This window comes from Podarcis tiliguerta (assembly GCF_965153285.1).
Source record: "Podarcis tiliguerta genome assembly, chromosome: 16".
NCBI lineage: Eukaryota > Metazoa > Chordata > Lepidosauria > Squamata > Lacertidae > Podarcis > Podarcis tiliguerta.
Window position 1 is genome coordinate 37,574,720 of NC_139549.1, and position 14,980 is coordinate 37,589,699.

Below are 14,980 nucleotides of genomic sequence, written 5' to 3' on the forward strand. Positions count from 1 at the left end.
TGCCTACTGTTGACCTCCCTGCCTTCTGGCCTATCAGTCCCCAAGGGCACCAGCCACCACTATGCAATGTGTGACAACCCCTTCCATTTGTCTCTCCTGAATCTCCCACCATTCAGCTCCATTGGTTGATCCCCTTGGTTTCAGGTTATATGAGAGCGAGAAAGCCATCTGTCACGCCAACTGCCTAGATTCAGTTCAAGCAATGCCTGGCACATCCAACCAGCTAGGATGCGACTTGGATATGAAGGAAGATCTCCCCAGGCCTTTCTGAACTGTGTTGAGCTGTTGGCTTGGCTTGCTGATTCCGCAGATGCGGGTGCTGATTGTAGCTGTGTTGTTTCATAAAAACATTCATCCATTAGTTGCTGGACTAGAACCAACATTTCATAGAGACCACAGAATAGTAAGTAGATGGTTGCAATGTGTAAAGGCAGCATAGTTCTCCCCCTCTCTCTAAATGCATTTTTGAACACCAGCCCTGGTTTCTGCTTCCTCTGCTCCCATTGCTTGGCAATGCTCCACAATCAGATTTGTTTCATCAGAGAAGATAGAGTCAACAAAGGAGGCACCAATTCTGACGTGAGAAGCTGTTGAAGGAATGCGCAAGGCTAGGGGCAGATTGCAGAACTACGGTGGGCAAAAAAATATCCCAGTTCAGCTGTGCAAGGACACCAAATGCAGCTGATGAAAAACAGGATCCATTTCAAAGGAGCCACCAGGTGGAGGAAATAATGTTTCTGGCCTGTAATGGATGCCAGGAGGCCCTGCCAAGTCTTGGGAGGTGTAGGAAACAGAGAAAACAAGAAGGTGACAGATGTGAGGCTGAGAGCAAAGGAGCCAACAGAAATGGGGGGAGGGGGAGAGAGAGAGGGAGACTTGAAGCCAGTCTGGGAAAAACTCCATGAATGATAGAGCTGCATTTATCACAATGCACTTAAATGAATACGTGGAGGGATGCTGTGTTAGCAACACACACTGTGTTGTGTATCCATGCGCAAAAACAGTTGTCCAAACACTAGCACATCCAGGCTCAGCTACAGCAGTACTCCGTATCATGTGTCCTTTGATAAGGAGGGCCACAGCTCACTGGTCTAGCAGCTGCTTTGCATGCAGAAGGTCCCAGGTTCAACCCCCAGGATCTCTAGCTAGGGCTGAGGTTGTCCCCATCTGAAACCCTGGAGAGCCAGTGTCAGTCGCTATACCTGGTTTGGGCCAGTGGTGTGACTTGGCATAGGGATGCTTCCCAGTGGTGCCACCTTGCGCCAAAGATTGAAGGGGCCTGATGTCACACATGCATGAGGAATGCTTGTGGCATAATGTGCACATGCGTGTGTTGTGCCCTTTTTCTCTTTTTTTGCAATCTCTCTCTCTCTCTCTCTTTTTCCAAGTAACATTTTTTACAGATCAGTTTCATTTGTTGAGACATTAGGAAGAAAAGGGGGAAAGAGGTGGAGGGGGGAAAGGTGAGTGGGGGTGGGGTCGGGTGGCGATGTTTCTACTTTACATATATGTGGGGTTTTGTGTCAGCGTCACTTGTTCAGGTTCTCTGCTATTCACTTGTGTTCCTTTGGTGGTGAGAGAGGTTGGGGTTGGCCTAGGATGTGGTTGTTCATTTGTGGTTGGCTGTGGTGATCCTTGTTTCCATGTGTGTGTGGGGTGGGTGGGTGTTTTGCATCAGATTAGCCATATTGATTTGTATTCTGTTGGTGGATTTTTGTCATTGTCTTGTTGGGCTGTGTATGTGATAAAGGGGAGCCATACCGGGGTGAAGGCGTCTTCTTCTATTTGTCCCTGTGTCAGTTTCAGTTTATTGGTTAATTTTTGTGTTGCGCCCTTTTGACGTTGTGCGGTCAGGAGAAGGCTGGGCCCCCCAGCCTGTGCCATCAAAAAAAGGTTGGGCAACACACTATCCCCTCATGCTATGTTCTGGAGGGCCCCTCCCCACACTGTTGGGAGGAGGCATCACCATGCCAAGTCCCACGCTGAGCACTCAGCGCTGAGTGTCTAAATGCCCCATGGTTGAGAGAAGGCTGGGCACCCCACCCCACCCCATGCCCTATGCCAGAGTGCCCTGCCCTTCGCTGTTGGGAGAAGGCTGGATACCATGCTGAGCCCTGCTCTGCACACCGCATGCCACACCCTGCACAATTTATGTTAAGGATAGTAGGGAAAGGATATATTGTATAAGCATTATCCTTCCTTCACTCACGCTAGTGAGTGATGTAGCAGAGCAAATTCCCCTCAATATAGCTGGAAACTAATTTGCAGATTTGTTTGAATCTCTTAGTTAAGATTATTTCCTGGTGTCCCCTTTAATCCCTCTTAAGAGAATAAAGACACAAGCGTCTTTCTGAGTAAAGTAACAAAAAGTTTACTCACATTTCAGTTCATGATTTGATCCCTGAAAGGTAGGTTTTTCTTAGTAGTTACATAAACAAACAGTGAGTTCATTTCATTTGGAGACTGAACTCATGTGCTGCTGGCTGAGAGCCAGCAGACAAAAAAAAAATACATTAGAAGAACAAAATGGCTGCAGGAGAGCAACATGGCAGCAAGAGAGCAGCAAGACAATAGAAAGATGAACAGACTAACAAAATGGCTGCATGGCTTGGCTCTTTTGTGGAGTCAATCAGAGCCACACCCATCTCCCTGGTCACAAATAGGGAGAGGGTGCTTCAGACCAGTGGAACAGGAAGTTACACTGACTGGATGTCCCCCTGCCTGTGCCCAATCTAGGGAAATAAGGAATGTTGCATTTGACTGCACCAATGGATTAAAGGTAAAGGTACCCCTGCCCGTACGGGCCAGTCTTGACAGACTCTAGAGTTGTGCGCCCATCTCACTCAAAGAGGCCGGGGGCCAGCGCTGTCCGGAGACACTTCTGGTCACGTGGCCAGCGTGACATCGCTGCTCTGGTGAGCCAGAGCCGCACACGGAAACACCGTTTACCTTCCCGCTAGTAAGCGGTACCTATTTATCTACTTGCACTTAGGGGTGCTTTCGAACTGCTAGGTTGGCAGGCGCTGGGACCGAACAACGGGAGCGCACCCCACCGTGGGGATTCGAACCGCCGACCTTTTGATCAGCAAGCCCTAGGCGCTGAGGCTTTTACCCACAGTGCCACCCGCGTCCCCCAATGGATTACACCAATGGATTACACCAATGGATTACATCCCACAAATTTGGGGGGCTGGGCCCCCACTCCCCACATATTGAGGAGCCCCAAAACAGCTCGGCCCCCATGAATTGGCACCCCAGATGCTTCCTGTGTTGTCTCAACCTGAGTCCCTGATCTGTTCCTTTAAATACAATTGGTTCGGAAACTTCGGCTGTTCAGACTGCTCAAGCATTGGTGGGAGCCAGGCACTCAGGTCAAGAGACACCAATTCTACTCCAGCTGCCCTGGTTGCCTAGTGCATTCCCAAGCCCAATTTAAGGTGTTGGTATTGGCCATTAAAGTGGGGAACCCCCCGAGGGCAAAGTGTTGCTCTCTAGGCCTCTCTAATGAGTTCCTTCAACCACCAGTCCTTACTTTGCCCCCTCCTTGAATGTTTGTGCATGGCTGGAATATATCATTGAACTCTGATGATGCCTTTGCTTGCTTGCCTGTCTGGATGGGGGTTAGGCAGGGGTGTGAGAGTGTACCTAAAAACTAGTCTGCTGTACAAAGGGAAAATAAAATGTGGCTCTGCTCACTTTTCTGTCTGCATGCAGAAGGTCCCAGGATCCAACCCCATCATGTCCCAGTAGGAATGGGAGAGACCCTTTTAGAGATGCTGGATCGTTGCTGCCAGTCTGTGTGGACAACATTGAGCTAGATGAACTAATGGTCTGACTCTGTGCCAAGCCAGTTTATAGGCTCCTAATGGTGGCAATGTGCGCTTCCTAATAATGATGAACAGAATAATTCTGATCCGCTTAAGCAGAGAAAATGATATTTGTGAGTCCGTAGAAAATAATGTCCAATTATCCGGGGATTTGCATATGTTCACACAGCATCGGCGCATCCGGCATGTGGACGCAATATTGTAGTTTGCTTGTCATTAGAATGGGAAATGGTATCTTTCCCGCAGATGGCCTCTCCCTGCCCTGCAAATGCTGCGAAGCGCCTATTAGGGTTCAAAGGGGATCCGAAATGGGATTCACGCTTCTGTTTCTGCCACAGCCATTGCTTTAAATTGCAGCAAACCCGTGGTAACAATTCATTTATTTTGAGCATTAAGGAAGGGGGGAGTCAGCATGGTGAAGCCATCTAAATTATGATCTGCTGCTGCAGTGAATATCAATGGACTCTGAATAGCAGTAGGTGAAAGCAAACATACTGTGGGTTGGCAAGCCAGCCACTGCCCAGGGACTATTAAGGAGGTTTTGTATCTCCAAGAAGCCGGAGGGAGGTTTTCTGATGATCCTAAAACACTCTCCTGCCCTTATCTGTTAATCTACTTGTATGTTTATATCCCATCATTTCCCCCCAAGAGCTCAAGGCGGCATGCAGAGTTTCTCCCCATCATTGCAACAAGTGAAGAAGGTTAGGCCGCCTAGTGCAAGGTCACCCCGGGATATGAGAATGCAAGAGCCTTTCTGGGTCACACCAATAGTCCATCTAGCCCGGCATCCTTTTTGCACAGTGGTTCAACCAGATGCTGAAAGTTGGACCCAAGTGCAAAAAAAGCACTTTCCCCACTTGAAATTCCTAGCAATTGCTATTCTGAGGCATATTCTGAGCCTCTGACTGTGGTGGTAGAACATCGCCAATGTGGTTGGTAGCTATTGATAGCCTTATCCTCCAGGAAGCCTTATGGCAGGTTGGAGATTAAAGCCAAGGCCAAGGCCAACACCGGTTTTCATTTGATGCAATCATAGTATTAACAGGTTTTGGCGTGAGTGTGTGGGTTGCATGCCTGAGCACCATTTTAATTCTGGAACTCAACACAGATTCAGTTCCTGGACTAGCCAGGCTACTTAACTGGAGATGTAATGGCCCTCTAAGTATGGACCATTAAGGCAGGCTTCCTCAACCTCAGCCAGATGTTTTGAGACTACAATTCCCAGCATCCCTGACTACTGGTCCTCCTAACTAGGGATCATGAGAGTTGTAGGCCAAAAACATCTGGAGGGCCGAGGTTGAGGAAGCCTGCATTAAGGTAACAAAGGAAGTGGCTCTATGCAGACAGCATATGGGTGGGGCCCCCTCTCTTCCTCAACTGGCTGGTAGCTAGAAAGGCAAAGGCCAGAGTCGAGAGCTGAGTTATGTGAACTAGAAAGTAGAAGCAAGGCTGCCGGCTGGGCAGTTGGGAGACAGAACCTTGCCTGATATCTGCAGCAACCCAAGACTGTGGCTACGGCAGAAGCAAAACCCTCTTGGGGTGTTAATGTTGTGAACCCTTCAATTGTAGACCCAGATTGTTGTTGTTGTTCAGTCGTTCAGTCGTGTCCAACTCTTCGTGACCCCCCTGGACCAGAGCACGCCAGGCACTCCTGTCTTCCACTGCCACCCGCAGTTTGGTCAGATTCATGTTTGTAGCTTCAAGAACACCATCCAACCATCTCGTCCTCTGTCGTCCCCTTCTCCTTGTGCCCTCCATCTTTCCCAACATCAGGGTCTTTTCCAGTGAGTCTTCTCTTCTCATGAGGTGGCCAAAGTCTTGGAGCCTCAGCTTCAGGATCTGTCCTTCCAGTGAGCACTCAGGGCTGATTTCCTTAAGAATGGATGCGTTTGATCTTCTTGCTGTCCATGGGACTCTCAAGAGTCTCCTCCAGCACCATAATTCAAAAGCATCAATTCTTCGGCGATCAGCCTTCTTTATGGTCCAGCTCTCACTTCCATACATCACTACTGGGAAAACCATAGCTTTTACTATACGGACCTTTGTTGGCAAGGTGATGTCTCTACTTTTTAAAATGCTGTCTAGGTTTGTCATTGCTTTCCTCCCAAGAAGCAGGCGTCTCTTAATTTCATGGCTGTTGTCACCACTGCAGATGGTGACAGACCCAGATTGTACATGTGTGTAAATAAACCATATATAATAAAGACACTTCAGTCATACCAAAGGAAACACAAACCCTGGGGAAGCAGCTGGAACCCCTGGAATCGCGCACCACTGAGAAATTAGGGTGGCATGTAACAATATGTATGACCACCTCAAGAGGGTTTTTTGTGTATGGGGGGCAACATGTGTGATGCCCATGTGTGCATAAGTAACGGGGGGCATAATAATGGATGGAAACAACAGGTTAATTATGCTGTATTGGAGGTGTTGCATAATTTTTCAGTTCATACTCCAAATTCCTCCTCCAGCGGCCACCTGAGAAGCCCACTTACCATTAATCAGGCTTCCTCAACTTTGGCCCTCCAGATGTTTTGAGACTACAATTCCCAGCATCCCTGACCACTGGTCCTGCTAGCTAGGGATCATGGGAGTTATAGGCCAAAAAACATCTGGAGGGCCGAGGTTGAGGAAGCCTGCTTTAATGGTCAGGCAGCTTTGTGGCCTGGCCATGACCATGTCCACAGTCCAGTGTCCAACTGGGGAGGATAGCAGCCTGCCTATGGATCAGCCAATTGCTGGCAGGCTTTGGGGCAGGAATTCCTCTGGGGGCGAGCTCAACCAGCCGATAGGCATTTCTTGGGCGTGCTCCCAGGGGGATAAATTGAGGCCTGCCCAACCCTCCTCCCTGCTTTGTTGATGGTGGCAGAGAAAGAGGGCTTTAGCCGCCCCACTTAGACAGACCCCTGCAACTGCAGAAGCCACTGAGACATGCAGAAAGAACATTAGTAAGCGATGTGTTCACAACCAAAGCCACGATGAAAAACACAGTGTTGTCCATCAGCGCTTCTCAACCCCCTGGCTTTGAGAGTAGATGGTTGTGCCAACTACTAGGGAGAAAACAGGAAAAGGGCCCTGGTTCTGACCAGGTGTGCCACCACATTCCTCAGCAGCCATTTCACATGCAATCTGCTGGTGTGCTCTGTAGCCATTAGTGCCTTTCTCCGGCATTCCACATATGCAATCAATATTTCATTAGTGCCGTGGGATTCCCTGGTGCTCTACATCTTTTGCAAGGACTGTCACTTTTAATCTCTGCATCTAGTTGTCTTCCAGTGCCTAATGGCCAGTTGGTTTAAGGGAACGGCTGTTACTAATTTTCTAATAATGCATACGGTTAGAGGGCAAAGCCAGGAGAACTTGGGGGAGAAGATTAAATAACTGAGGCTCCCAAAGTTGATTCTAGCTAGGGAAAGTGATTTGTCAGCCCCAGAAACGTCACCTCCCTTGGAAATGGCCTAAGCAGGTGATTTGCAATTGATAGAAATTAAATGCCGAGCATGCTACAATGATGAGAGTTTTTCTCCCTCTATTGCTAGTTCTTATCAAAAGCTGCTGCTCTCTTCTTCTTTTCTAGAAGCAACTCAGTTTTCTGCAGGTTTTTATTTCCAGCAGCCCCCACCCCCAAATCCATAGACACTGTTTTTGGACTTCCTTGGCTGTTTGACAAAAAGGCTGAACTCAGTCAATGAGTTACAAAGTTGTATCTTTTGGCAGTATGCTTATCACACCTTGGGAAGCTGGTCAACTGCCTTGTCATGCCAACTAGGGAGGGAAACTTATATAACAAACCAGAATGAATGGTTTATTATTTCTTATTAATTAGCTGCCCTTCACCCTAAGGCTCCAGGGTGGGACGCAACATTAAAAGCAGTTTAAAACAACTTACAAAAATAAGGTGTGTCCTAAAAATATACACCTGAAGTGCCCAATGTCAGGGTAAAATGGTGTGTCTTCAGCAATCTCCTGAAGGTGCCATATGCACTTCTTTCGAGAAGGAGTTCCATGGCTTAGGAGCCGCCATGGAGAATGCCCTCCCCCAGGCTTCTCCACCCTGAGCTTCTGAGGGTGGAGGAACAACCAAGAGGGCCCTCTCTGCCAAGGGTCTGCAGGGAAGGAGGCAATATTTCAGATATGTCAGCTATGTCCACAGTGCTTTGACATCTGCTTGAAGCCCACCTAACCCCACCGTCATATGAGGTTACCCAAGACATCGTGGTAGTTACCTAAAACAGGATTCCCACTTGGGGCCTCTATGAAAGACCATTAACAGCCTTCCAAGAGGCTTGGGAATACAGTGGTGCCTCGCAAGACGAAATTAATTCGTTCTGCGAGTTCTTTCGTCTTGTGAATTTTTTCGTCTTGCAAAGCACCGCTGTGTATTGACGGTTTCCCATAGGAATGCATTGGCGGTTTTTAAAAAAAGGTGCAAGACGTTTCGTCTTGTGAAGCAAGCCCATAGGGAAATCCGTCTTGCGAAGCAACTCAGAAAACGAAAAACTCTTTCGTCTTGCGAGTTTTTCGTCTTCCGAGGCATTCGTCTTGCGAGGTACCACTGTAGATTAGGAATTGGCTTGGTCTACTTTCCACAGTGGACCAACAAGATCTGAGGTCCCTGAATCTGCTAGTGGGTCCATTGCATTACATACTTTTCTGGATTTTGCAGGACATTTGGGGAGCTCAGAAAGGGTACCATAAATGCACATTTTACACGATAGTTGCATAGTGGCAAATGGAAAGTGTGTATTTTACATGAGAAGTGTGTATAAGATGCACACAGTAGGGTGGGATGGAATAGGATGCAGTGGCACACAAGAGGATGGAACAAGGACACGACAGTGCTAGCAAGACCGAAATGGGATAAAATAGTATTATTAATTATGGCATATGATGTTAATGAAATTTCTCTCTCTCCTTTCTTCCCAAAGGAGCCCAGGGAATTGAACCACAAAGCAACGAAGCAATGCAATCAAAAATAAAATAACAAATCCATTTAAAGCATTTCAAAACATTAAGAACGTCTCAGAAATGTATGATTGAGAACATAAAAATAAAAAATCCTTAAAACAGTCGCATGAAAGACTCAGCTGCTGAGCCTAACCCTGCTCCCATCACTGATGACCTTCAGCAGTCAAGGTAATCGTCTGTCTATGTGTTTACTTTAGATATGTGTTATTAGCAGGATTTTGATTGTCACAATCCATTGTTTTGATTTTGATTCTGCTTTCCTCTGCTGTTTGATTTATTCTGTTCCTTTTACGTGCGCCTATACTGATTGTTTACAGTGTATTTGTGTTGCGCTGTTTCAAACGCCATCATTGCAAACCATCTTGAAGACCTTGCAGGCAAACATAGAATTGGTCAAGGGGAAGGTTCGTATTTTGACAGCAGAACGTCGCTGGAATCTCCATGTAGAACTGGGAGAGGTCTCTGTCTGGGATCCTGGAGAGTCACTGCTAGACAGATTAAACAGTTCTGACCTTGATGGTCTGATATGGTATATGGCAACTTCCTATATGTTCCAAATAAATTCTTCCTCCACCCCCTGCTCCATGCAGTGGGTATATTTGACAAAGATTTGTGCATGTTCATAAAGAGGAGGTGGTGAAAAGCATGTGGGATGTGAGTCAGTGCAGCACGGCAATTAGAGCACTGAACTAAGGCCACTGAGACCCACGTTCGAATCCCCATTCCACCATGAAGCTCCCTGGACGATCTGGGGTCAGTGACAGCCTCTCAGATCAACCTGCCTCATGGAGTTGTTGTGAGGATATGATGGAAAGGAAGAAAGAATCATGGCTGCTTCCTTGCACTCCTTGGAGGAAAGGCAGGATATAAACCTAGTAAATAAACACCCAAAAATCTCCTCTGCTTCAAATGCTTCTCATTCAGTGTGGCTTCCACCTTCTGGTATTGCAAAGATGTATGCTTTTCAGGATCAACCAGGGTTTCACCCTCCTTGATCCAAATTAGTTTCAGGATCTGGTTTTATTTGACTACTCTGCATCACTGTGTCAGAATGCTTTCCTCTTGTGAGATCAGTAGTCCATATTATGTAGCTTCCCTCACATTGATCACACCATGCATGGCCAGCAGAGGTTAAGGGGGTGAAATTAGAGTTGAGGCCTTCAGTGAATACCTTGGGCAAGGAGTGGCTAACCTGTGATCCTCCAGATGCTGTTGGACTCCAACTCCCATCATCCCTGAGCATTGACTATGTTGGCTGGGGTTGATGGAGGTTGGAGTCCCAACAGCTTTTGTAGGACCAAATGTTAGTCACCCCTAACCTTGAGGCATCAGTAAGGTGAAGGAGGCTTCTCTGGACCAGTCTTGGTGTATGGCCACCTTGCCTATGGAAATCTTCGTGGCCATGAAGGTGAGGATGCTCAATACACATGGAAAGTGTGACTTGAGAAAAGCCAAGGAGGATACAGGTGAGTAGCATGGCATCAGAGCTAGGGTTGAAAGTTTCAGACGTGGGGTAGAAGCAAACAGGTAAATGAAGCCACAAATTGGAAACCAGAGGTACATTTTTGGGTTCAGGCCCTCTGAGGGAAGGTAGCAGACTGGAGGGCAGGAGGTTATGGATGAAAGAAGGCAATTATTTCCATTCTGGCACCATCTTCATCACATGCAGTCCAGTTTCAGTTCCTCCGAAGTTCGGCTTCCGACAAAAACGATTTTGCTTGACTCATTTTCTGCTGGGGTGGAGTTTTATGTCATTAATTCAGTTATCCTTGTGTTGTACCATGTTGTTACAATGCACAGGAAATGCAATGCAGATGGGGGGGAGTGATCAATTACATATTCTTTGTAGACTAAAAACAGTAACACCTAACACCAGTTGCATTCACTGGATGGATTTCCATTCCAGACATGGGACAGATAATTTCCCCTCCCATTTTCATTTCTGCTGGAATTCCCTGACACTCTTACAAGTAGCTCAAGAACCCAAATCTGAGAGGATAAGCTGGGAGAGCTATGACAGGCCTGGTTTTATCGTACCAGCCCCTGCCATTTTCCAGAGCTGTGCATGTCACCATTGCCAGTTCCAGAGACAATCTTGTTCTTTGCTTCTTTCCCATGTTGCTCCACTTCTTCCACTCAGCAAGGCTGCTCCACTAGTCCTGAGCAGGAATGTCAGCTTTGCCTTTTGGTCCAGCATCCCTCACCGTCCCCCCTCCTGCTCAACAAGGCCCCGGGCGATCATTATCATTACAATCAAAATTCTTTCTCCAGAAAATTGCTGCTAGGAAATTTAAATCCCTTAAAATAGAGCTTGGGGGAGGGAAGAGAGAGCGAAATGAAGAAGTGTGCTATGTGAAATATGAATGCAAATCTGGATCCTCACTTGGTAATTATAAACAGATGCTGAGGACAAACAGGAGGAGGAGGTGATCCCCTCTGTACCCTGCCTATGATCTCCTAAGGGAATCTTTTTGTCCAGATGTTTATCTGCCCCTCTCCTGCAGACAACCTGTGACAGGTGAGCGGGGCCACCTGCCTGTTGGTTATCTGGCATGATGCCAGCTGACTGATAGGCGGGTGCTCTCATCTGTCTAGCAAAGTTGATGCCCTGCAGACAATGCACTAACAATACATTGTCCATCAGAATTGTGCTCTCTGCTCACCAGCTGATATGTGGAGGGTTCGATCGCCCAGGGTGGGTAATGTGGGAAATGGCCTTGTGGGCTAGCATGGACCACCCTGGTGGGCTCAGAGGTTCTCCACAACTGCTCTAGCACAATGGCTTAGTTGAATTAGCGCCTTATATTTATGAATTTTGATTTAAGGTGCCAGACTGAGTCAGGTCAGCTCTGAATGGATCTGAACCAAATTGGGGTCCAATCTGATTCACTGAATTGGGCCCTGAAGCTAATCCGGGAAGCGGGTGGTATGAGGTGCAGAGTTCTGTTATGTATGGTTCACTGAAAGACTTAGCAGGGACCTTTTCCTCTTCCCTTCCTTATACATGATATCAAATATGTTTAAAAAACACTTAAGGTGTCAGTTGACTCCATGTCCTTCCTCAATGAAAGCAAGCAAAAAAAGGAAGGTATTTTCCTAAACTGAGCACTTAATTTGATACCGGAAAAGGTATGGTTTGTCATAAAAGTAATTATGATACAGCTTAAAGTACTTGGGACAAAAAAGAAAGCCATTTGGTGCCAAAGTAATTTGGAGAAGAAAGCTGGGTAACGAGGGTGGGGCCACCCACAGTTGAACAAAATTTGCACTTAGCTTGGACAAGCTGAGAAATCCTTCTAGACGGGCTCATCAAAGCAACAGGACGGAGAGAGGGAGAGCATTTGAAATCTATTAGAGGCCATTGTGAGCACAGTGGAAATGAAAGCCTGGCGGTAGGGGTAAACTAGAATGATTGCTGCTACAAGCCCCTTTCTTTTCAAATGCTATTTTCCCCTCCCTTTATTATCAATGATAGAACTTGAATGCACAAAAAGGGGCTTTTAGGTCTTGCAATTTCCCATAATTAAGATTTCCATGTGTGAACGCGGACGCGTGCACACGTTCTCCGCACAAAACATCAGTGCAAAATACTAGCAGCAGAGCCAGTGTCTTGGACAGCAGATGATCCAGTTCTAAGGCCCTGTGCAGATGGCATGCTCACTGGGAAATGAGTCTTCTCATATATCCAAATACATCCCTGCCCATGAGCATCACTACCATCCATCCATCCATCCATCCATCCATCCATCCAAAGGTCTTCTGCACCCCTAAAAGATGCATGGAGGAAAAGGCTATGGATGTCTACTAGATACAATGGCTATGCTCTACTGCAGGCATGGGCAAACTCGGCCCTCCAAATGTTTTGGGACTACAGCTCCCATCATCCCTGACCACCGGTCCTGTTAGCTAGGGATGATGGGAGTTGTTGTCCCAAAACATCTGGAGGGCTAAGTTTGCCTGTACCTACTCTACTGCCACTTGCTCTACCTCCACTTTTGGAGGCTGAACCCCAACATCCTTGGGGTTCAAGGATGTTGTTCTATAGTGGAATCTGCAAGCGGAGAGAATGCTGCTGTCCTCAGGTCCTTGCTGTGGGTTTCCCATAAGCATCTGGTTGGCCACTGCAAGAACAGGGATGCTGGACTATATGGACCACTGGCCTGATCCACCAAGGATCTTCCTATGTTCTTATCACAGTTCAAGGACACATTCCAGCCAGGTAAAAGCACTCAAGAAGCACCTGGAGTAGAGTCGGGGAGGGGCAGGTTCTGGGATGAGTTCCAAGGGTCAGATGGAGGTCTGGAAGGCCACATTTAGACCCTAGGCCCGGTGGCCCTCACCCGCAGTTTCATGGGAAGAAGAGCATGGACACCACCCATGGTCAGCTTCCAACCATAGACTCAGATCACATCAAGATTCCACAGAAGCGGCAGGAAAAAAATTGTGCCTTTTGAGAAATTGGAGGGCAGGCTTTTGCACAGTACTGGTCCACAGCAACAGGCTGAAGGCATAGAGAACTGTCCTTTTCATGCGTGCGTCTTCCTGGAAACGAAGATTAGGGTGGTTAGGGTTTTCTCCTGAAGCTAGTTTTTATGGCTCGGTCTCTTTTGTCCTTAGTACAATTTGGAGCGATTTACCCTAACAGTAAGGGAGGCGCAGTATTGATTCATCAATATTCACTCTTGGCTGCATGGCTCATTATAGAAGAAAGAGAAGGATCCTTGGCAAGGAGTGGAGATGAAAGGAGCAAACTCTGAGGAAGGAAATTGTGTCTTTTAGCTGTTCAATTGCTCCCCTCCCCTTCTCTCTAATTGGTCCTCCTGGCAGTATGCTTGATCCACCTGGCCTTGGCCTTCCTTGCATAACATTCAGAAAACAACAGCTCAATCAATTAATTTTTCACCTAATCAAGATATAGGACACTTTGTATGTGGCGGGGAGGGGCATCAGCTTGGGAAATACTGCAGGAGAGGAAAATGAAAACAAATACTTCTTAATAGCAAGGGGGGGCTGGAAGAGCTTGATGGAAACCAGGGTTAAGAGAACCTGTTACCATCTAGGAACATAAGAAGCAGCCTTTTACCACATCCAACCAAGTGATCCACACTGACCAGCAGGGGACATGATGACAGGGGACATTCCCAGGGACTCAACCTGGGACCTTCTGCATGCAAGGCACGTGTTCTGCTACTGAGCTACAGTCCTTCCTCATAATTTACGGTACATAGGAACCTCCCTTATACGGAAACCCATCAGAGCATCTAGCTCAGCCTCACCTGCACCAACTGCAGTGGCTGTTCAGTGTTTTAGGTAGGGGACACTCCCAGCCCTTACCTGGAGATGCCAGAACCTGTCTGTAAACATCTGCTCTATCACTGAGGAGTGGCTTTTCCAGGGGCATCTTACCCATAGAGGCTAGCGGCGCAAGGTGCTAAGTTCTGGAGGGCACCAGAGAAGAGGCGAAGGCTGGAAGTGGTGCCTCCCACCATCAGCTTGCCACCCTCACCCGCCTCCGCCATGCCGCGCCAAAGCAGCACCGCGCCCGGAGCCTCCGCCTGCCGCAGCCACCTTGGCACAAAGCGGCCAGCCTCCGCCTCTTCCCCGCCAGAGGACCCGTCCTCCCTAAAAAAGGTTGACAACTCTGGGAAGGGGGGGGCGCTGGAGGGATCTTTGCACCACAGCGCCACATATGCTTAAGATAGCCCTGGGCCTTTTATGGGCCAGCTAGGGCAGGGTTGCCATATTTTGAAGAGCAAAAAAAGAGGGCACATTTACAGACTTCTACTTTTAACTGGATCAACGATGACCCTGCCCATGAAAAAGACGGCGTGTCCTGGGAAAAGAGGACATATGGCAACCCTGCTCGAGTTTCTCCTCTAGACCAGTGTTCCTCCACTTTGAGTTTCTAGATATTGCTGGGCCACAGCTCCCATCATCACCAGACAAGGTTGGGCAATGGCTGGGGATGAAGGGAGGAGGCAGCAGGCAATGGCAAGGTGGATGGCCAGGCACAGACACTGGCGGAGGAAGAGGAGTGTGGGGGGAGCGCACTGCCCCCAGCAGCGCGATCCCAGTGGGGTGCCATCGTGGCTGCACCCCCACCCGCGCTGGGCGCCATGCCCCCAAAATGTGTGCCACACCCCTGTGGATCACGCATCAGGCCCCTGGGACGCTCGCCAGCCCCG

The 14,980-nt window shown here is 48.0% G+C and overlaps 1 protein-coding gene across 1 annotated transcript in view; it reads right to left on the minus strand.

Annotated features, from left to right (window-relative positions):
* LOC310666890 (uncharacterized protein) overlaps positions 1-14,980 on the minus strand; it is a 126,124-nt gene that overhangs the window by 7,266 nt on the left and 103,878 nt on the right. The gene's annotated exons all lie outside the window — the stretch shown is intronic.